At 38.0% G+C, this 21,218-nt stretch overlaps 18 non-coding genes and 10 pseudogenes across 18 annotated transcripts; all 28 read right to left on the bottom strand.

Annotated features, from left to right (window-relative positions):
- Nucleotides 1-87: 87 nt before the first annotated feature.
- Nucleotides 88-206, bottom strand: LOC128287833 (5S ribosomal RNA). The gene has a single exon (XR_008278535.1). It is a non-coding gene; the product is annotated as a 5S ribosomal RNA (ribosomal RNA).
- A 178-nt stretch (nt 207-384) lies between these two features.
- LOC128288027 (5S ribosomal RNA) lies at nt 385-503 on the bottom strand (annotated as a pseudogene).
- Nucleotides 504-679: 176 nt separating this feature from the next.
- Nucleotides 680-798, bottom strand: LOC128287872 (5S ribosomal RNA). The gene has a single exon (XR_008278574.1). It is a non-coding gene; the product is annotated as a 5S ribosomal RNA (ribosomal RNA).
- A 177-nt stretch (nt 799-975) lies between these two features.
- LOC128288174 (5S ribosomal RNA) lies at nt 976-1,094 on the bottom strand. The gene has a single exon (XR_008278680.1). It is a non-coding gene; the product is annotated as a 5S ribosomal RNA (ribosomal RNA).
- Nucleotides 1,095-1,270: 176 nt separating this feature from the next.
- LOC128287891 (5S ribosomal RNA) lies at nt 1,271-1,389 on the bottom strand. Its single transcript, XR_008278593.1, has one exon. It is a non-coding gene; the product is annotated as a 5S ribosomal RNA (ribosomal RNA).
- A 177-nt stretch (nt 1,390-1,566) lies between these two features.
- Nucleotides 1,567-1,685, bottom strand: LOC128288129 (5S ribosomal RNA). The gene has a single exon (XR_008278674.1). It is a non-coding gene; the product is annotated as a 5S ribosomal RNA (ribosomal RNA).
- Nucleotides 1,686-1,862: 177 nt separating this feature from the next.
- Nucleotides 1,863-1,981, bottom strand: LOC128287906 (5S ribosomal RNA). The gene has a single exon (XR_008278608.1). It is a non-coding gene; the product is annotated as a 5S ribosomal RNA (ribosomal RNA).
- A 177-nt stretch (nt 1,982-2,158) lies between these two features.
- LOC128288168 (5S ribosomal RNA) lies at nt 2,159-2,277 on the bottom strand (annotated as a pseudogene).
- A 176-nt stretch (nt 2,278-2,453) lies between these two features.
- LOC128287992 (5S ribosomal RNA) lies at nt 2,454-2,572 on the bottom strand (annotated as a pseudogene).
- A 177-nt stretch (nt 2,573-2,749) lies between these two features.
- On the bottom strand, nt 2,750-2,868 carry LOC128287783 (5S ribosomal RNA). The gene has a single exon (XR_008278485.1). It is a non-coding gene; the product is annotated as a 5S ribosomal RNA (ribosomal RNA).
- A 177-nt stretch (nt 2,869-3,045) lies between these two features.
- Nucleotides 3,046-3,164, bottom strand: LOC128288185 (5S ribosomal RNA). Its single transcript, XR_008278681.1, has one exon. It is a non-coding gene; the product is annotated as a 5S ribosomal RNA (ribosomal RNA).
- A 175-nt stretch (nt 3,165-3,339) lies between these two features.
- Nucleotides 3,340-3,458, bottom strand: LOC128288241 (5S ribosomal RNA). The gene has a single exon (XR_008278687.1). It is a non-coding gene; the product is annotated as a 5S ribosomal RNA (ribosomal RNA).
- A 168-nt stretch (nt 3,459-3,626) lies between these two features.
- Nucleotides 3,627-3,745, bottom strand: LOC128287799 (5S ribosomal RNA). The gene has a single exon (XR_008278501.1). It is a non-coding gene; the product is annotated as a 5S ribosomal RNA (ribosomal RNA).
- Nucleotides 3,746-3,923: 178 nt separating this feature from the next.
- On the bottom strand, nt 3,924-4,033 carry LOC128288054 (5S ribosomal RNA; annotated as a pseudogene).
- A 5,730-nt stretch (nt 4,034-9,763) lies between these two features.
- Nucleotides 9,764-9,873, bottom strand: LOC128288059 (5S ribosomal RNA; annotated as a pseudogene).
- A 2,560-nt stretch (nt 9,874-12,433) lies between these two features.
- On the bottom strand, nt 12,434-12,552 carry LOC128288031 (5S ribosomal RNA; annotated as a pseudogene).
- A 178-nt stretch (nt 12,553-12,730) lies between these two features.
- Nucleotides 12,731-12,849, bottom strand: LOC128287913 (5S ribosomal RNA). Its single transcript, XR_008278615.1, has one exon. It is a non-coding gene; the product is annotated as a 5S ribosomal RNA (ribosomal RNA).
- A 180-nt stretch (nt 12,850-13,029) lies between these two features.
- On the bottom strand, nt 13,030-13,148 carry LOC128287815 (5S ribosomal RNA). The gene has a single exon (XR_008278517.1). It is a non-coding gene; the product is annotated as a 5S ribosomal RNA (ribosomal RNA).
- Nucleotides 13,149-13,327: 179 nt separating this feature from the next.
- On the bottom strand, nt 13,328-13,446 carry LOC128287850 (5S ribosomal RNA). Its single transcript, XR_008278552.1, has one exon. It is a non-coding gene; the product is annotated as a 5S ribosomal RNA (ribosomal RNA).
- A 175-nt stretch (nt 13,447-13,621) lies between these two features.
- On the bottom strand, nt 13,622-13,740 carry LOC128288026 (5S ribosomal RNA; annotated as a pseudogene).
- A 177-nt stretch (nt 13,741-13,917) lies between these two features.
- On the bottom strand, nt 13,918-14,036 carry LOC128287975 (5S ribosomal RNA; annotated as a pseudogene).
- Nucleotides 14,037-14,211: 175 nt separating this feature from the next.
- LOC128287852 (5S ribosomal RNA) lies at nt 14,212-14,330 on the bottom strand. Its single transcript, XR_008278554.1, has one exon. It is a non-coding gene; the product is annotated as a 5S ribosomal RNA (ribosomal RNA).
- A 176-nt stretch (nt 14,331-14,506) lies between these two features.
- LOC128288022 (5S ribosomal RNA) lies at nt 14,507-14,625 on the bottom strand (annotated as a pseudogene).
- Nucleotides 14,626-14,802: 177 nt separating this feature from the next.
- On the bottom strand, nt 14,803-14,921 carry LOC128287818 (5S ribosomal RNA). The gene has a single exon (XR_008278520.1). It is a non-coding gene; the product is annotated as a 5S ribosomal RNA (ribosomal RNA).
- Nucleotides 14,922-15,100: 179 nt separating this feature from the next.
- Nucleotides 15,101-15,219, bottom strand: LOC128287801 (5S ribosomal RNA). The gene has a single exon (XR_008278503.1). It is a non-coding gene; the product is annotated as a 5S ribosomal RNA (ribosomal RNA).
- Nucleotides 15,220-15,397: 178 nt separating this feature from the next.
- On the bottom strand, nt 15,398-15,516 carry LOC128287776 (5S ribosomal RNA). The gene has a single exon (XR_008278478.1). It is a non-coding gene; the product is annotated as a 5S ribosomal RNA (ribosomal RNA).
- Nucleotides 15,517-15,692: 176 nt separating this feature from the next.
- On the bottom strand, nt 15,693-15,809 carry LOC128287999 (5S ribosomal RNA; annotated as a pseudogene).
- A 177-nt stretch (nt 15,810-15,986) lies between these two features.
- On the bottom strand, nt 15,987-16,105 carry LOC128287819 (5S ribosomal RNA). Its single transcript, XR_008278521.1, has one exon. It is a non-coding gene; the product is annotated as a 5S ribosomal RNA (ribosomal RNA).
- Nucleotides 16,106-21,218: the final 5,113 nt, after the last annotated feature.

The raw sequence follows: 21,218 nt of genomic DNA, 5'->3' as shown, positions 1-21,218 counted from the left end.
GAGTGATTTATTTCGAAAATTAGTAATTAGTTAAACGATGAGATATAAAAAAAAATAGAAAAACATTAAATAAGATATAAAATTAGAGGGGTGCAACACGAGGACTTCCCAAGAGGTCACCCATCCTAATACTACTCTCGCCAAAGCACGCTTACCTGCGGAGTTCTGATGGGATTCGGTGCATTGGTGCTGGTATGATCGCACCCGTCAATTCTTGCGCATTATATTTATATAAAGGCTACCCTTGTTCGAACTTGAGCATCGAATTTCAATTTAAATACTACCAAATAGCGTTTCGAGTGATTTATTTCGTAAATAACTAATTAGTTAAACGATGGGATATTAAAAAAAATAGAAAAAAATTAAATGAGATATAAAATTGGAGGTGTGCAACATGAGGACATCCAAAGAGGTCACCCATCCTATTGCTACTCTCGCCAAAGCACGCTTAACTGCGGAGTTCTGATGGGATCCAGTGCATTAGTGCTGGCATGATCGCACCCGTCAATTCTTGCGTATTCTATTTATATAAAGGCTACCCTGATCGCCCTTGAGCCTCGAATTTGAATTTAAATACGACCAAATAGTGTTTCGAGTGATTTATTTTGTAAATAACTAATTAGTTAAACGATGAGATATAAAAAAAATAGAAAAAAATTAAATGAGATATAAAATTGGAGGGGTGCAACATGAGGACTTCCCAGGAGGTCACCCATCCTAGTTCAACTCTCGCCCACACACGCTTAACTATGGAGTTCTGATGGGATCCGGTGCATTAGTGCTGGTATGATCGCACCCGTCAATTCCTGCGCATTCTTTTTCTATAAAGGCTACCCCTAATCGCACTTAAGCCTAGAATTTGAATTTAAATACGAACAAATAGCGTTCCAAGTGATTTATTTCGAAAATAACTAATTAGTTAAACGATTAGATATAAAAAAAATAGAAAAAAATTAAATGAGATATACAATTGGAGGGGTGCAACACGAGAACTTCCCAGGAGGTCACCCATTCTAGTACTACTCTCGCCCAAGCACTCCTAACAGCAGAGTTCTGATGGGATCCGGTGCATTAGTGCTGGTATGATCGCACCCGTCAATTCTTCCGCACTCTATTTATATAAAGGCTAACCCTGTTCGCACTTAAGCCTCGAATTTGAATTGAAATACGACCATATAGCGTTTCGAGTGATTTATTTCGTAAATAACTAGTTATTTTAACGATGAGATATAAAAAAATAGAAAAAAATTAAATGAGATATAAAATTGGAGGGGTGCAGCTCGAGGACTTCCCTGAAGGTCACCCATCCTTGTACAACTCTCGCCCAAGCACGCTTCACTGCGGAGTTCTGATGGGATCCGGTGCATTATTGCTGGTATGATCGCACCTGTCAATTCTTGCGCATTCTATTTATATAAAGGCTACCCCTGTTCGCAGTTAAGTCTCGAATTTGAATTTAAATACAGAGAAATAACGTTTCGAGTGATTTATTTCATATATAACTAATTAGTTTAACGATGAGATATAAAAAAAATAGAAAAGAATTAAATGAGATATAAAATTGAAGGGGTGCAACATGAGGACTTCCCAAGAGGTCACCCATCCTAGTACTACTCTCGCCCAAGCATGCTTAACTACGGAGTTCTAATGGGATCCGGTGCATTAGTGCTGGTATGATCGCACCCGTCCATTCTTGCGCATTCTATTTATATAAAGGCTACCCCTGATCGCACTTGAGCCTCATAATTGAATTTAAATACGAACAAATAGCGTTGCGAGTGATTTATTTCGTAAATAACTAATTAGTTAAACGATGAGATATAAAAAAAATAAAAAAAAATTAAATGAGATATAAAATTGGAGGGGTGCAACACGAGGACTTCCCAGGAGGTCACCCATCCTAGTACTACTATCGCCAAAGCACGCTTACCTGCGGAGTTCTTATAGGATCCGGTGCATTAGAGCTGGTATGATCACACCCGTCAATTCATGTGCATTCTATTTATATAAAGGCTACCCTTGTTCGAACTTGAGCCTCGAATTTGAATTTAAATACTACCAAATAGCGTTTCGAGTGATTTATTTCGTAAATAAGTAATTAGTTAAACGATGGGATATAAAAAAAATAGAAAAAAATTAAATGAGATATAAAATTGGAGGTGTGCAACACGAGGACTTCCTAGGAGGTCACCCATCCTATTACTACTCTCTCCCAAGCACACTTGACTGTGGAGTATTGATGGGATCTGGTGCATTAGTGCTAGTCTGACCGCACCAGTCAATTCTTGCGCATTCTATTTATATAAAGGGTACCCCTGTTCGCACTTAAGCCTCGAATTTGAATTGAAATACGACCAAAGAGCGTTTCGAGTGATTTATTTCGTAAATAACTAATTAGTTTAACGATAAGATATAAAAAAATAGAAAAAAATTAAATGAGAAAAAAAATTGGAGGGGTGCAGCTCGAGGACTTCCCTGAAGGTCACCCATCCTTGTACTACTCTCACCCAAGCACGCCTCACTGCGGAGTTCTGATGGGATCCGGTGCATTATTGCTGGTATGATCGCACCTGTCAATTCTTGCGCATTCTATTTATACAAAGGCTACCCCTGTTCGCACTTAAGTCTTGAATTTGAATTTAAATACAGTGAAATAGCGTTTCGAGTGATTTATTTCGTATATAACTAATTAGTTTAACGATGAGATATAAAAAAAATAGAAAAAAATTAAATGAGATATAAAATTGAAGGGGTGCAAAATGAGGACTTCCCAAGAGGTCACCCATCCTAGTACTACTCTCGCCCAAGCACGCTTAATTGCGGAGTTCTAATGGGATCCGGTGCATTAGTGCTGGTATGATCGCACCCGTCAATTCTTGCGCATTCTATTTATATAAAGGCTACCCCTGATCGCACTTGAGCCTCATAATTGAATTTAAATACGAACAAATAGCATTGCGAGTGATTTATTTCGTAAATAACTAATTAGTTAAACGATGAGATATAAAAAAAATAGAAAAAAATTAAATGAGATATAAAATTGGAGGGGTGCAACACGAGGAATTCCCAGGAGGTCACCCATCCTAGTACTTCTCCCGCCCAAGGACGCTTCACTGCGGAGTTCTGATGGGATCTGGTGCATTAGTGCTGGTATGATCGCACCCGTCAATTCTTGCGCATTCTGTTTATATAAAGGCTACCCCTGATCGCACTTGAGCCTCGAATTTGAATTTAAATACGACCAAATAGCGTTTTGAGTGATTTATTTCGTAAAAAACTAATTAGTTAAACGATGTGATATAAAAAATAGAAAAAAGTTAAATGAGATATAAAATAGCAGGGGTGCGACACGAGGACTTCACAGGAGGTCACCCATCCTAGTACTACTCTCACCCAAGCACGCTTAACTGCGGAGTTCTGATGGGATCAGGTGCATTAGTGCCGGTATGATCGCAACCGTCAATTCTTGCACATTCTGTTTATATAAAGGCTACCCCTGATCGCACTTGAGCCTCGAATTTGAATTTAAATACGACCAAATAGCGTTTCGAGTGATTTATTTCGTAAATAACTAATTAGTTAAACGACGAGATATAAAAAAAATTTAAATGAGATATAAAATTGGAGGGGTGCAACACGAGGACTTCCTAGGAGGTCACCCATCCTAGTACTACTCTCGCCCAAGCACGCTTCACTGCGGAGTTCTGATAGGATCCGGTGCATTAGTAATGGTATGATCGCACCCGTCAATTCTTGCGCATTCTATTTATATAAAGGCTACCCCTGATTTCACTTTAGCCTCCAATTTGAATTTAAATACGACCAAATAGCATTTCGAGTGATTTATTTCGTAAATAACTAATTAGTTAAATGATGAGATATAAAAAAATAGAAAAAATTATATGAGATACAAAATTGGAGGGGTGCAACACGAGGACTTCTCAGGAGGTCAGCCATCCTAGTACTACTCTCGCCCATGCATGCTTAACTGCGGAGTTCTGATGGGATCCGGTGCATCAGTGCTGGTGTTAAATATGACTCCTATTTTCAGTCAAATTTGAAAAATAATATTTCGGTTAAACTCTGTTTACTTGTTTCAATCAAACACTGATTAGTTTGGATTATTTTATTATTATTTGATCTATGAATTTAGCCTATAAATAGGCTATTTTACAACATTATAAAATATACCCATTAGAGATTAGAACTCATAACACATTTAGAGAATTTTGTGTTTACGTTTTGTGGGTTCTTTGTTTTCGGGTTTTCGGGGTTTAGTTTTTATCTCCATCTTTTGCACTCTTCGTTCTTTTGCCATTATAGTAAAATTATCTTTGCCCATGGTTTTTATCCTCTTTGGAGGGGTTTTTCCACGTTAAATTTGTGAGTTCAATTTCTCAATTTATTCTGCTATTTTCTTGTTCGTTAGTTAATCAGGTTAAAATCCTAACAAGTGGTATCAGAGCTACTTCAATTTTCATAGATAAGCCCGTTTAGAGATGGCAACAACAAGGTTTGAAATTGAGAAGTTCGATGGTGAGACAAATTTCAATCTGTGGCAAGTTCGGATGATGGCAATTCTAGTTCAATCAGGCTTGAAAAAGGTTGTTATCGGGAAAAAGCCTGAGAATCTAAATAAAATAGAATGGGAAGTTGTAACACCCCATCCCCGATACCGTCGCCGGAGTCGGACACGAGGGGTTCTAAGACCAACTCTCATGTGTCACACAGACTATTTTTCACATTTCCAGCCTAGCTGGAAAACTGCGTCCCTGTCACCTTAAAACTCATATCTCGAGTTCCAGAACTCGAAAACGAGTTCCGTAAATTTTCCCTGAAACTAGACTCATAATTCCATCTACACATTTTTTTCTAGAATTTTTGGTCAAGCCAATTAGTACAGTTTATTAGTTAAAGTTACCCATGTTACAGGGGTCGACTACACTGACCTTCGCGCATTACGACCTGGATATCTTCTCGTACAGAGCTTCAATGCTCATGCCGTTTGTTTCTAACGAAACTAGACTCAAAAGGGAATCTGCACATATAAGGAAAGACTTCTAATTCCTTTTGGATAATTTATGGTAAATTTTCAAAGTCGAGACAGGGGATCCAGAAACCATTCTGGCCCTGTCTCACGAGAACTTTAATATCTCTCAGTATACTGCTCATATGGTCGTTTCGTTTCGTCCATATGAAAATAGATTCATCGAGGTTCAATTTCATGGTTTATTCACTATTTAATTCTACTTCGACTATTTTTAGTTATTTTTCCATCTCACCTCACTGCTGCTGGCAGCATCTGTTACTAAAGCAAACAATGACTATTTCATAATTCTTCCATGGCCAACTTTTACATCATACATAATACAAACTATGGCCACCTTATCAAAATTAAGGTTTCTAAGGCTCGTGACTATAGGTTTTAGAATCACACTCAACCGACCACATAGGCCATTTTCGCATGGCTTAAAGTTTACAACCCACAATTCAACAAAACAAAATAGCCTATACATGCCAAACGTTCTCCTAGTTCAACTACGACGACAATACCAAAAATTTCCAGCCGGTGTGATGACTTCAACGACGGTTCCGAGCACGCAAACGATACGAGTCCAAGAGACCTAAAATGGGTGACAAGAAAACACCAAGTGAGTTTATAACTCAAGAAGTCATAAGCATTCGACAACCACCCATTAATAAAGTTATCACAACATGAAACAATAAACGGCTAGGTACTCCATCCATATCGAAACTATACCATAATTCCTCGGACCTTTCGGTTCAATCTCATACCAAGTCATACATCCACATTTCAAATTCTATACAATAAGATATTTGAGGCATTTTCACACACCAACTCATTTTCACCACAATCATACAATTGCAATCATCACATAGATTTAAAGCTTACCAAGCTCAACCCCGAGCATGAACATATTGCCTATTCGTCATGAGCTCAAGGTACTTACCCGATCCGCTGTCCGGGATTAACTCGATAATGTCGCACACTCAAGTGCCAATTGTAATGCAAGAGCATATAGTGAATCCGCACACTTAGTGCTATATATTTTCAGCTCGCACACTTAGTGCTATATAATTTTCAGCTCGCACACTTAGTGCTATATATTTTCAGCTCGCACGCTTAGTGTCAGATAATCAAACTCGCACACTTAGTGCTGTACAATTTTAAACCCGCACACTTAGTGCCAATCTTGTCACCGTGTCCATTTATACCCGCACACTTAGTGCCGAGACCAATACTTTATGCAATTTACCACCTTTATACATTCAACGATGGCATCATTCCATACACATACATTTCCATTTACACATCAATTCATTAAACACAATTGCATATATATTATGATCATTTAAATCAATACCAAATATATGCTTAATGACTTACCTTATATTGATGAAACGATTTCCAATCGGCTACTCGATTATCTTTGCTTTGCCTTTGTTTGATTTTCCCCTTTGATGTCTTGATCTAGAATAAATACATTTAGTAGTAAATTTTTTATTCTAATGTACAACATCATGAATCAACTCAACCGAATTATCTCTATCACCCTAACTAAAATTCGCACCTTAACTTCATCTCATTACCCCTTAAAGTCCTAATGCACACATACACAATTTATATACAAATTTCATCCTCACAATGTATATAATTCATTCGCCATTCACCACTCACCTAACAAAACTTCATATCAAATTTCCATGACCGATCACACCTATACTTACATTCCATATAGCCTAACATTACTTGTATATGTACCCATAAATTAAATGTGAGAATTTAGCAAAGTTACCTTTGAAAGACTCACCCGAACAACATGGAAATGTCCAGCTTTGGACAGCATTGAATTTTCAAATGAGACATGCATTAAACTTAACCGAATTTGTCATAAAATTTACAATATTGGACAGCATGTAAAAGCAAATTAAGGCAAGATAATAAGATAGTCACAATTGCACACGCCAACACATATTTGAGCAGCCATACCACACTATTTACTTCACCATTTAGCCACGGTTTCTGTGAGCAAATTAATCCACACTCACCAAACAAAACTATCAAAATCTTACATGCATGTCGCATGCAACAACAATCTCAAGCATCGCAACACTTAAAACCGAACAGCTTAGGAAGAAATATAAAATATTTGCAAAGAATCGAATCAAAATTCCTCCAAGATGGAAATCACCTATTTGATTTGCTCCATTGTATTTCTCTATTATTGCTTCCTCTTCTTCTTCTAGTTACAACAATTGCAAAAGAAAGAAAACATGAACACTCCTTCTTCTTCTCAAGTCATGGTAATTGTAACAAAAATGAGAATGGATGAACAACAAGGATTTTTCTTTCCTCTTCCTCAACTCACGGCAAAGGGGGACATTCACCATTCTCTTCTTCTTTTTTTTATTTCTTTACTACTAGCTTTCTATTTTATTGTTTCCTACATACATCACTAGCCTAACATGTTGGAAACATGTTTCCTTGCCCATCACTCTTGTCATGGCGGCCATTAGCTAATATCAAAGGGAATTTGACATGCAAGTCCACCCTTTGATTACATGCACTAATAGGCCACTTACATTTGCCCAAAGACATTTCTAAGTTTTCTCACATAAGTCCTAATCACAAAAATTCATCTACAATTAAGAAAAATCCAAACATGAAATTTTCACACATTCATATTCACATATTCTAGACAATAAATATTACGTTCCAACATTTCGGTGACTCGGTTTAGCGGTCCCGAAACCACTTCCCGACTAGGGTCAAATTTTGGGCTGTCACAGAAGTGCTTGATGAAAAGGCTTTATCTGCAATCCAGTTATGCCTCACGAATACGGTATTGCAGGAGGTATTGATGAAGAAGACCTCATCTGCCTTTTGGGAAAAGTTAGAAACTCTTTATGCGACTAAGTCTCTGGCTAACCGTTTAGTGTTGAAACAACGTCTATTTACGTTTCGCATGAACGAAGGTGAGCTTCTTAGAGATCACATCAGTCAATTCATTACTCTTTTAATTGATTTAAAGAATGTTGAGGTTCATATTGACGATGAAGATCAGGCTATGCTATTATTGTGCTCTTTACCCCCTTCATACAAGTCTTTCAGGGAAACCCTGATTTATGGCAGAGAGAAACTCTCGTTCGAAGATGTGAAGGGTCATTTGTTGAGTAGAGTCAAACTCGACAATGAGCTTCATTTGGATAGCAAGACAGATAGGCAAGCTTCCGTTTTGGTAGCATCAAAGAAACGAGATAAAAGGTGTCGCTACTGTAAAAAGTTAGGTCACGTTAAAGTAGATTGTTATAAATTGCGAAATAAAAAACCTGCTGAGAGTAACGAGGAAGATGTAGCCGGTGCTAATTTGGCCGATGAAAATGGGGATGATTTATTGTTAGTGTCGACAAGTGATAACACCAAGCTCACGTCTGAGTGGATCCTAGATTCAAGATGTTCTTTCCACATGTGTCCCAATAGAGAATGGTTCTCCACATACAATTCGATTGAAGGTAGAGTTGTGCGCATGGGAAACGATTCATCTTGTAAGGTAATTGGTATTGGTACTGTTAAAATTAAGATGCACGATGGGACGATTAGGACACTCTCAAATGTCAGATATGTACCTGATTTACGAAAGAATCTCATCTCCTTAAGTATTTTAGACTTGAAAGGATGCAAAATCAACATCGAGTCGAGCGGTATTAAAGTATCTCGTAGAGCTCTCCTTTTGTTAAAAGGTAAAAGAAACGGCAGTCTTTATATTCTGGAAGGTTATACAGTGACCGATGAAATCGGACGTCCCTCGTCCATTACGGAGTTGAAGTCAACTTGTTTGGAGCGGAGGCAACTTGATCATAGGAGGGAAAAATGTATGACTGTTTCGTTGAAGAGAGGTTCTCTTTTGGATGCAGGTTTTGAAAAGCTAGGGTACTGTGTTCGTGAAAATTAGACCCGGGTTAGTTTTGATTTGGCAGTGTACAAGTCGAAGGCTAGAAGTCTTCCAGTTTCTAAGCACAAATTTGACTCAGTTAATTCCCTGCATAGTTCAAGATAGGCTCTTGGCAAGCTTTGGCAAAGATGGAGTTGTGGAAAATATGAGTCAAGGTGGAGATTTGTTAAATATGACTCCTATTTTCAGTTAAATTTGAAAAATAATCTTTCAGTTAAACTCTGTTTACTTGTTTCAATCAAACACTGATTAGTTTGGATTATTTTATTATTATTTGATCTATGAATTTAGCCTATAAATAGGCTCTTTTACAACCTTAGAAAATACACCCATTAGAGATTAGAACACATAACACATTTAGTAAATTTTGTCTTTACGTTTTGTGGGTACTTTGTTTTCGGGTTTTCGGGGTTTAGTTTTTATCTCCATCTTTTGTACTCTTCTTTCTTTTGCCATTATAGTAAAATTATCTTTGCTCGTGGTTTTTTATCCTCTTTGGAGGGGTTTTTCCACATTAAATTTGTGAGTTTAATTTCTCAATTTATTCTACTATTTTCTTGTTCGTTACTTAATCAGGTTAAAATCCTAACAGCTGGTATGATCGCACCCGTCAATTCTTGCGCATTCTATTTATATAAAGGCCACCCCTGAACGCACTTGAGCCTCGAATTTGAATTTAAATACGACCAAATAGCGTTTTGAGTGATTTATTTCGTAAATAACTAATTAGTTAACCGATGAGATATAAAAAAATAAAAAAAAATTAAATGAGATATAAAATTGGAGGGGTGCAACAAGAGGACTTCCCAGGAGGTCACCCATCCTAGTACTACTCTCGCCCAAGCACGCTTAACTGCGGAGTTCTAATAGGATCCGGTGCATTAGTGCTGGTGTTAAATATGACTCTTATTTTCAGTCAAATTTGAAAAATAATCTTTCAGTTACACTTTGTTTACTTGTTTCAATCAAACACTGATTAGTTTGGATTATTTTTTTATTATTTGATCTATGAATTTAGCCTATAAATAGGCTCTTTTACAACCTTAGGAAATACACCCATTAGAGATTAGAACTCATAACACATTTAGAGAATTTTGTGTTTACGTTTTGTGGGTTCTTTATTTTCGGCTTTTCGGGGTTTAATTTTTATCTCCATCTTTTGTACTCTTCGTTCTTTTGCCATTATAGTAAAATTATCTTTGCCCGTGGTTTTTTATCCTCTTTAGAGGGGTTTTCCCACGTTAAATTTGTGATTTCAATTTCTCAATTTATTCTTCTATTTTCTTGTTCGTTACTTAATCGGGTTAAAATCCTAACAAGTGGTATCAGAGCTACTTCAATTTTCATAGTTCAGCCCATTCAGAGATGGCAACAACAAGGTTTGAAATTGAGAAGTTCGATGGTGAGACAAATTTCAATCTGTGGCAAGTTTGGATGATGGCAATTCTAGTTCAATCAGGCTTGAAAAAGGTTGTTATCGGGAAAAAGCCTGAGAATCTAAATAAAATAGAATGGGAAGAGCTTGATGAAAAGGCTTTATCTGCAATCTAGTTATGCCTCATGAATACGGTATTGCAAGAGGTATTGATGAAGAGGACCTCATCTGCCTTGTGGAAAAGGTTAGAAACTCTTTATGCGATTAAGTATCTGGCTAACCGTTTAGCGTTGAAACAACGTCTATTTACATTTCGCATGAACGAAGGTGAGCTTCTTAGAGATCACATCAGTCAATTCATTACTCTTTTAATTGATTTAAAGAATGTTGAGGTTCATATTGACGACGAAGATCAGGTTATGCTATTATTGTGCTCTTTACCCCCTTCATAAAAGTCTTTCAGGGAAACCCTGATTTATAGCAGAGAGAAACTCTCGTTCGAAGATGTGAAAGGTCATTTGTTGAGTAGAGACAAACTCGAAAACGAGCTCCATTTGGATAGTAAGACAGATAGGTAAGCTTCTGTTTTGGTAGCATCAAAGAAACGAGATAAAATGTGTCGCTACTATAAAAAGTTAGGTCACGTTAAAGCAGATTGTTATAAACTGCGGAATAAAAAAGCTGCTGAAAGTAACGAGGAACATGTAGTTGGTGCTAATTTGGCCGATGAAAATGGGGATGATTTCTTGTTAGTGTCAACAAGTGGTAACACCAAGCTCACATCCGAGTGGATCCTAGATTCAGGATGTTCTTTCCACATGTGTCCCAATAGAGAATGGTTCTCCACATACAGTTCGATTGAAGGTGGAGTTGTGCGCATGGGATACGATTCATCTAGTAAGGTAATTGGTATTGGTACTGTTAAAATTAAGATGCACGATGGGACGATTAGGACACTCTCAGATGTCAGGTATGTACCTGATTTATGAAAGAATCTCATCTCCTTAAGTATTTTAGACTTGAACGGATGCAAAATCAACATCGAGTCGAGCGGTATTAAAGTATCTTGTGGAGCTTTAGTTTTGTTAAAAGGTAAAAGAACCAGCAGTCTTTATATTCTGGAAGGTTATACAGTGACCGGTGAAATCAGACGTCCCTCGTCAGTTACGGAGTTGAAGTCAACTTGTTTGGAGCGGATGCAACTTGTTCATAAAAGGGAAAAAATGTATGACTGTTTCGTTGAAGAGAGGTTCTTTTTGGGATGCAAGTTTTGAAACGTTAGGGCACTGTGTTCGTGAAAATCAGAACTAGGTTAGTTTTGATTTGGCAGTGTACAAGTCGAAGGCTAGAAGTCTTCCAGTTTCTCAGCACAAATTCGACTCAGATAATTCCCTGCATAGTTCAAGATAAGCTCATGGCGGGCTTTGGCAAAGATGGGGTTGGTGAAAATATGACTCAAAGTGGAGATTTGTTAAATATAACTCCTATTTTCAGTCAAATTTGAAAAATAATCTTTCACTTAAACTTTGTTTACTTGTTTCGATCAAACACTGATTAGTTTCGATTATTTTATTATTATTTGATCTATGAATTTAGCCTATAAATAGGCTCTTTTACAACCTTAGAAAATACACCCATTAGAGATTAGAACTCATAACAGATTTAGAGAATCTTGTGTTTACGTTTTGTGGGTTCTTTGTTTTCGGGTTTTAAGGGTTTAGTTTTTATCTCGTTCTATTGTACTCTTCGTTCTTTTGCCATTATAGTAAAATTATCTTTGCCCGTGGTTATTTATCCTCTTTGGAGGGGTTTTTCCAGGTTAAATTTGTGAATTCAATTTCTCAATTTATTCTACTATTCTCTTGTTCGTTACTTACTCGGGCTAAAATCCTAACAGCTGGTATGATCGCACCTGTCAATTCTTGCGTATTCTATTTATATAAAGGCTACCCTGATCGCATTTGAGCCTCGAATTTGAATTTAAATACGACTAAATAACGTTTCGAGTGATTTATTCCGCAAATAACTAATTAGTTAAACGATGAGATATAAAGAAAAAAATTAAATGAGATACAAAATTGGAGGGGTGCAACACGAGGACATTCCAGGAGGTCACCCATCCTTGTACTACTCTCAGCCAAGCACATTTAACTGCGGAGTTCTAATGGGATCCGATGCACTAGTGCTGGTATGATCGCAGCCGTCAATTCTTGCGCATTCTAATTACTATAAGGCTACCCCTGATCGCACTTGAGCCTCGAATATGAATTTATATACGACCAAATAACGTTTTGAGTGATTTATTCCGTAAATAACTAATTAGTTAAACGATGAGATACAAAAAAAAAAAAGAAAAAAATAAATGAGATATAAAATTGGAGCGGTGCAACACGAGGACTTCCTAGGAGGTCACCCATCCTAGTACTACTCTCGCCGAAGCACACTTAACTGCGGAGTTCTAATTGGATCCGGTGCATTAGTGCTGGTATGATCGTACCCGTCAATTCCTGCGCATTCTATTTATATAAAGGCTACCCTTGATCGCACTTGAGCCTCTAATTTCAATTTAAATACGACCAAATAACGTTTCGAGTGATTTATTCTGTAAATAACTTATTAGTTAAAAGATGAGATATAAGAAAAAAAATAGAAAACAATTAAATGAGATATAAAATTGGAGGGGTGCAACACGAAGACTTCCCAGGAGGTCACCCATCCTAGTACTACTCTTGCCCGAACACGCTTCACTGCGGAGTTCTGATGGGATCCGGTGCATTAGTGCTGGTATGATCTCACCCGTCAATTCTTTCACATTCTATTTATATAAAGGCTATCCCTGATCGCACTTGAGCCTCGAATTTGAATTTAAATACGACCAAATAAAGTTTCGAGTGATTTATTCCGTAAATAACTAATTAGTTAAATGATGAGATATAAAAAAAAATAGAAAAAAAATATAATGAGATATAAAATTGGAGGGGTGCAACACGAGGACTTCCCAGGAGGTAACCCATCTGAGTACTACTCTGGCCCAAGCACGCTTAACTGCGGAGTTCTGAAGGGATCTGGTGCATTAGTGCTGGTATGATCTCACCCGTCAGTTTTTACGCATACTATTTATATAAAAGCTACCCCTATTCGCGCTTGAGCCTCGAATTTCAATTTAAATACGAAAAAATAACGTTAAAAGTGATTTATTCCGTAAATAACTAATTAGTTCAACGATGAGATATAAAAAATAGAAAAAAATTAAATGAGATATAAAATTGGAGGGGTGCAACACGAGGACTTCTCAGGAAGTCAACCATCCTAGTCCTACTCTCGCCCATGACCGCTTAACTGCGGAGTTCTGATAGGATCCAGTGCATTAGTGCTGGTATGATCGCACCTGTCAATTCTTGATCACTCTATTTATATAAATGCTACCCCTGATCGCACTTGAGCCTCTAATTTCAATTTAAATACAACCAAATAACGTTTCGAGTGATTTATTCCGTAAATAACTAATTAGTTAAACGATGAGATATAAAAAAAATAGAAAAAAATTAAATGAGATATAAAATTGGAGGGATGCAAGTCAAGGACTTCCCAGGAGGTCACCCATCCTAGTACTACACTCGCCCAAGCACGCTCAATTGCGAAGTTCTGATGGGATCCGGTGCGTTAGTGCTGGCATGATCGCACCAGTCAATTCTTGCGCCTTCTATTTATATAAAGGCTATCCATGTTCGCACTTGAGCCTCGAATTTGAATTTAAATACTACCAAATAACGTTTCGAGTGATTTATTCCATAAATAATTAATTAGTTAAACAATAAGATATAAAAAAAATAGAAAAAAATTAAATGAGATATAATTGGAGGGGTGCAACACGAGGATTTCTCACCAAGTCACCCATCCTAGTACTACTCTCGCCCAAGCACACTTACCTGCGGAGTTCTGATGGGATCCGGTGCATTAGAGATGGTATGATCGCACCCGTCAATTCTTGCGCATTCTATTTATAAAAAGGCTACCCCAGATCGCACTTGAGCCTCTAATTTCAATTTAAATACGACTAAATAACATTTCGAGTGATTTATTCCGTAAATAACTAATTAGTTCAACGATGAGATATAAAAAAATAGAAAAAAATTAAATTAAATATAAAATTGGAGGGGTGCAACACGAGGACTTCTCAGGAAGTCACCCATCCTAGTACTACTCTTGCCTATGCACGCTTCATCGCGGAGTTCTGATAGGATCCAGTGCATTAGTGCTGGTATGATCGCACCTGTCAATTCTTGTGCATTCTATTTATATAAAGGCTACCCTTGATCGCACTTGAGCCTCGAATTTGAATTTAAATACGACCAAATAACGTTTCGAGTGATTTATTCTGTAAATAACTAATTAGTTAAACGATGAGATATAAAAAAAATAGAAAAAAATTAAATGAGATATAAAATTGGAGGGGTGCAACACGAGGACTTCTCAGGAGGTCACCCATCCTAGTACTACTCTCGCCCAAGTACACTTACCTGCGGAGTTCTGATGGGATCCGGTGCATTAGAGATGGTATGATCGCACCCGTCAATTCTTGCACATTTTATTTATATAAAGGCTACCCCTGATCGCGCTTGAGCCTCGAATTTGAATTTAAATACGACCAAATAACGTTTCGAGTGATTTATTCTGTAAATAACTAATTAGTTAAACGATGAGATATTAAAAAAAATAGAAAAAAAAATTAATGAGATATAAAATTGGAGGGGTGCAACACGAGGACTTCCCAGGATGTCACCCATCCTAGTAGAACTCTCGCCCAAACACGCTTAACTGCGGAGTTCTGATGGGATCCGGTGCATTAGTGCTGGTATGATCGCACCCGTCAATTCTTGCGTATTCTATTTATATAAAGGCTACCCCTGATCGCGCTTGAGCCTCGAATTTGAATTTAAATACGACCAAATAACGTTTCGAGTGATTTATTCCGTAAATAACTAATTAGTTAAATGATGAGATATTAAAAAAAATAGAAAAAATTTTAATGAGATATAAAATTGGAGGGGTGCAACACGAGGACTTCCCAGGAGGTCACCCATCCTAGTACTACTCTCGCCCAAGCACGCTTAACTGCGGAGTTCTGATGGGATCCGGTGCATTAGTGCTGGTATGATCGCACCCGTCAATTCTTGCGCATTCTATTTATATAAAGGCTACCCCTGATCGCGCTTGAGCCTCGAATTTGAATTTAAATACGACCAAATAACGTTTCGAGTGATTTATTCCGTAAATAACTAATTAGTTAAACGATGAGATATAAAAAATAGAAAAAAATTTTACTGAGATATAAAATTGGAGGGGTGCAACACGAGGACTTTCCAGGAGGTCACCCATCCTAGTACTACTCTCGCCAAGCACGCTTAATTGCGAGTTCTGATGGGATCCGGTGCATTAGTGCTGGTATGATCGCACTCGTCAATTCTTGCGCATTCTATTTATATAAAGGCTACCCCTGATCGCGCTTGAGCCTCGAATTTGAATTTAAATACGACCAAATAACGTTTCGAGTGATTTATTCCGTAAATAACTAATTAGTTAAACGATGAGATATTAAAAAAAATAGAAAAAAATTAATGAGATATAAAATTGGAGGGGTGCAACACGAGGACTTCCCAGGAGGTCACCCATCCTAGTAGTACTCTCGCCCAAACACGCTTAGCTGCGGAGTTTTGATGGGATCCGGTGCATTAGTGCTGCTATGATCGCACCCGTCAATTCTTGCGCATTCTATTTATATAAAGGCTACCCCTGATCGCGCTTGAGCCTCGAATTTGAATTTAAATACGACTAAATAACGTTTCGAGTGATTTATTCCGTAAATAACTAATTAGTTAAACGATGAGATATCAAAAAAAATAGAAAAAAAATTTAATGAGATATAAAATTGGAGGGGTGCAACACGAGTCCAAGAAACCTAAAATGGGTGACAAGAAAACACCGAGTGAGTTTATAACTCAGTAAGTCATAAGCATTCCACAACAATCCATTAATAAAATTATCATAAAATGAAATAATGAAACAAGGCCAAGTGTTCCAGCCATACCGAACTATACCATAGTTCCTTAGACCTTTCGAATCAATCTCATACCAAGTCATACATTTACATTTCATATACTATTCAATAGGATATTTGTAGCAATTTCCATACATCATTTCATTTCCGCAACAATCATGCAATCAAATGAACTTTCATCTATTCCACGATACCTTATTTACGGGAATGCAATTGAAATCATCACATAGATTTAAATCTTACCAACTCCACCCCGAGCATGAACATAGCATCTATTAGCCATTAACTCAAGGTACTTACTCTTTCCGCTGTCCATACTCATCAATAAAGTCACACCTCCATATAAATATTCAATCGGAGATATGTGTAGAGTTCGCACACATAGTGCTTAATACTCAATCACGCACACTTAGTGCCATGTGATTCAAGCCCGCACACATAGTGCCATATAGTCTAAACTCGCACACTTAGTGCCATACATTACAAGCTCGCACACTCAAGGCCAATCTCGTCACAGACACATCTATTTCTCGCACACTTAGTGCCAAGCAAACTTCCTACACATTTCACTATCTCTTTTACGCTCAACAATATCATCTTTTCATACACATACATTTGTACATATTTCATCTCATTAAACACAATTGCATAGATATTACAATCATTTAAGCAATATCAAATATATGCTTAATGACTTACCTTGTATTGGGTAAAATGGTTCCAACTCGGCTACTCGATGTTCTTTCCTTTGCCTTTGCTTGATTCTCCACCTCTAGCTTCTTGAGCTTAATCAATAAATTAACTAGTTTAACCGTCTTGCCACATATTTATACATGACATCAACTATACTATCATCATTAATTCATCAAATCACAAAATTTTATCTCATGAACATTTAACACTTAACATTTACCCCATCTAGGCCGACTTTTGCTAGCACACAAGCCTTTGGCCGAATGTCCTTGACCTATAGTCACCCAAAATTTCTTTGTTCTTTAAAATTCATCCAAGACCACATTCGGCACCTCCAACTAATAATTTAGATACACTCAAGCTCATTCACAAGTACTATTATATATCACATTAAGCATTAATTATTTTGCAACATGGATTCTATAGCATGGCGAATACTCATGCACATACACATATAACAACAAGAACTCAATGGCACAAAAATCTCCTTTTATTAAACATTCATCTCACTTCTCTTCATGCTTCACACAACAACATTAAAATACCAACCAAGAAAGACAACCTCCATGGCCGAACTTCATCTCCATCAAATAGCAAAGAAATCTAAGCCATGGGCTAGGTAGGTTTCAAACTAACAACTAAAACATGCATGAATCCTAAGGAATGACATCAAACATACCTCAATCTAGTTGCAAGTATGGCCAAGCTTCTCCAAACCCCCTCTCCCTTACTCACGGCAATACAAAAATTTGAGAAAGGATGAGCACTTTTTTTTTCTTGTTCAATTCACGGCAAATGGGGGCATCCATGCTCATCATTTTTTTTCAATTCTTTAATGCTAGCTTTTATTTTATGGCTTCCTACATACACCACTAACCTAACATGTTGGAAACATGTTCCTTTGCCCATAATCTTGTCATGGCCGGCCACTATCCTTAGGAAATGGACTATTTGACATGCAACTCCATCTATTTTACTTCATTCTTTTACTAACCTCTTAAAATTAGCCACATATATTTAAATCCTTTCACATGAGTCCTTTTTCTTTCAATTCACGCTCAATTTAACTAAATCAAAGAATTAAAATTCACACATGCATTTTCACATATATTTGGCATGTAATAAGGTATTTAAATGTTTTTGTGACCCAGTTTTGTGGTCCCAAACCACTTCCCGACTAGGGTTAAATTAGGGATGTCATAACTCTCCCCCACTTAAGAAATTTTCGTCCCCGAAAATCTTACCCAAATAGGCTCGTGTATCGCTCTTTCATAGAGTCCTCAAGTTCCCAAGTGGCTTCTTCAATTCAAAGTGTTTATGCCACAACACCTTCACCAATGGGATTTTCTTATTACGCAACTCTTTACTTGGCGATCGTAATGCGAACCTACTGTTCCTCATAACTCAAATTAGGTCAACCTCGACCTCGGATGGAGTGATTACGTGTGTCGGGTCGACTTATATCGTCAAGCATCGAGACATGGAAAACGCTAGAATCCTTTCAAGCTCGGGGTAAAATTAATCGACGCCATCGCCCAACTCGTTCGGATACTTCATACGGACCGATGAACCTCGGACTCAATTTGCCCTTACGACCAAATCTAAGCACCTTCTTCCGTGGTGAAACTTTGAGAAATACCTTGTCCCCAACCCGATATTCAATGTCTTTTCTTCTCAAATCCGCATACGACTTTTGGCGATCCAAGCGACTTTCAAACTTTCACGAATTACTCGAACTTTCGCTTCGGCATCCTTAATCAAATCAACCTCAAGATTTTACCTTCACAAAGTTCAGTCCAGAATAATGGGGTACGGCATTTACGACCGTATAAAGCCTCGTAAGGCGCCATCTTAATACTTGATTGAAAACTGTTATTGTAAGCGAATTCAATCAAAGGTAAATACCGTTCCCATGAACCACTAAACTCAAGGATGCAACATCTCAACATATCCTCAAGTATTTGAATTATCCGTTCGGATTGACCATCGGTTTGGGGATGAAAAGCAGTACTAAAATGCAGCTTGGTACCCAAAGCCTCTTGCAATTTCTTCCAAAGTCGCGACGTAAATCTTGGGTCTCTATCCGACACGATAGAAGTAGGTACCCCATGCAATCGAACAATTTGGGAGATGTATAACTCGCCAACTTATCGAGCGAAAAATCCGTGCGCGACGAGGATAAAGTGAGCCGACTTAGTCGATCCTATCCACAACAACCCAAATCGCATCTTTCTTACTCGCCGACACCGGTAACCCGGATACAAAATCCATTGTCACTCGATCCCATTTCCATTCGTATCATGATTGGTCAAGTAATCCCGATGGCACTTGATGTTCCGCTTTCACTTGTTGACATATCGACACCTTGAAACAAATTCAAAATGTCTCGTTTCATACCGCCACCAAAATTGGCGTTTGGTCATTGTACATTTTAGTACTACTCGGGTGGATGACATTCGACTCATCGTGAGCCTCGTCCGAGAATCTTGAAACAAGTTCAATCCTCTAATACATAATCGACCCTTGAACGTCAAGCAATCATTGTCGCCAATCTGAAATTCGATTCCTCATTCAAACACATTCGACTCATTTAGCGACCAATTCAAATCGACCTTCTAAGATTCAAGTATTTGATGAATCAATAACGGTTTGGCCTCTAATTCGACTACTAGCACCTCATCGGGTGAAACGGATAGGTGAGCATCCATCGTTCTCAAAGCAAACGGTGCCTTGCGACTTAAAGCATCGGCCACCACGCTGGCCTTTCTCGGTGATAATTAATGATGAGTTCATAGTCTTTCAACAACTCAAGCCAACGCCTTTGTCGCAGTTTAAATCTCTTTGAGTCATCAAATATTTAAGACTTTTGTGGTCCGAATAAATATGACACCTTTCTCCAAACAAGTAATGCCGCCATATTTTCAAGGCGAACACTATGGTCGCTAGTTCAAGGTCATGGGTCGATAGTTTCTCTCATGCGGCTTTAGTTGTCTCAATGCGTAAGCCACAACTCGACCTTCTTGCATCAACACACAACCTAACCCAAACAAGGATGCGCCATCAGATATGAAAACTCTTTCTGGGACTCACTGTACTAGAACGGGGCCTCGGTTAAGCAGGTTTTTAGTCGATCGAAACTTTCTTGACAAAGATTCCGACCACTCGAACTTAACATCTTTTGGAGTAGTTTCATCATCGGCAGCTATCATCGAAAAACCTTTCACAAATCGTCGATAGTATCCGCAAGCCCCAAAAGTTCCTAACTTCAGTAACATTCCTTGAGGTTTCCAATCGACTATGGCGAAATTTTGTTCGGGTCCACCGACACCGATGCGACACCACGTGCCCCAAAAGCTAACCTCTCTCAACCAAAATTCACATTTATGAACTTTATGTATAATCGCTTATCTCGTAAAATTTGCAACACTAGCCTCAGGTGTTCAGCGTGTTCAATTTCATCTCTCGAATAGACCAAAATGTCATCGATAAATACAACTACGAACCGACCCAAGTATGGCCTGAAAATTCTATTCATTAAATCCATAAATACCGCAGGGGCATTAGTGAGCCCAAACGGCATCACTAAGAATTCGTGAGTGGCCGTACTCGCTCTAAAAGCGCTTTTGGGTATGTCCGATTCTCGGACCCTCAACTGATAGTACCCCGACCTCAAATCTATCTTTGAAAACACTGAGGCTCCCTTTAATTGATCAAACAAATCGTCAATTCGTGGCAACGGATATTTATTCTTTATCGTCACTTTATTCAACTGACGATAGTCGATGCACAATCTCATAGTTCCATCCTTCTTCTTCACAAACAATACTGGTGCTCCCCATGGAGAAAAACTCGATCGAGCGAAACCTCTATCCGTCAATTCTTGCAATTGAACCTTCAATTCCTTTAATTCCGTTAATGCCATATGATACGGGGCTATTGAGATCGGCGTAGTACCCGGTACCACTTCGATGCCGAATTCCACTTCTCGAACCGGTGGCAATCCCGGTAACTCCTCAGGAAAAACATCTGAATACTCACAAACCACTGGTACCGATTCGAGTTTCCTTTCCGTCTCTTTACTCTCAAACACATACGCAAGGTATGTTTCACACCCCTT

This window comes from Gossypium arboreum, unplaced genomic scaffold, assembly GCF_025698485.1.
Source record: "Gossypium arboreum isolate Shixiya-1 unplaced genomic scaffold, ASM2569848v2 Contig00169, whole genome shotgun sequence".
Taxonomy (NCBI): domain Eukaryota; kingdom Viridiplantae; phylum Streptophyta; class Magnoliopsida; order Malvales; family Malvaceae; genus Gossypium; species Gossypium arboreum.
The sequence above is the reverse complement of the archived record's forward strand: the minus strand, read 5'-3'. Positions and strand labels throughout refer to the sequence as shown.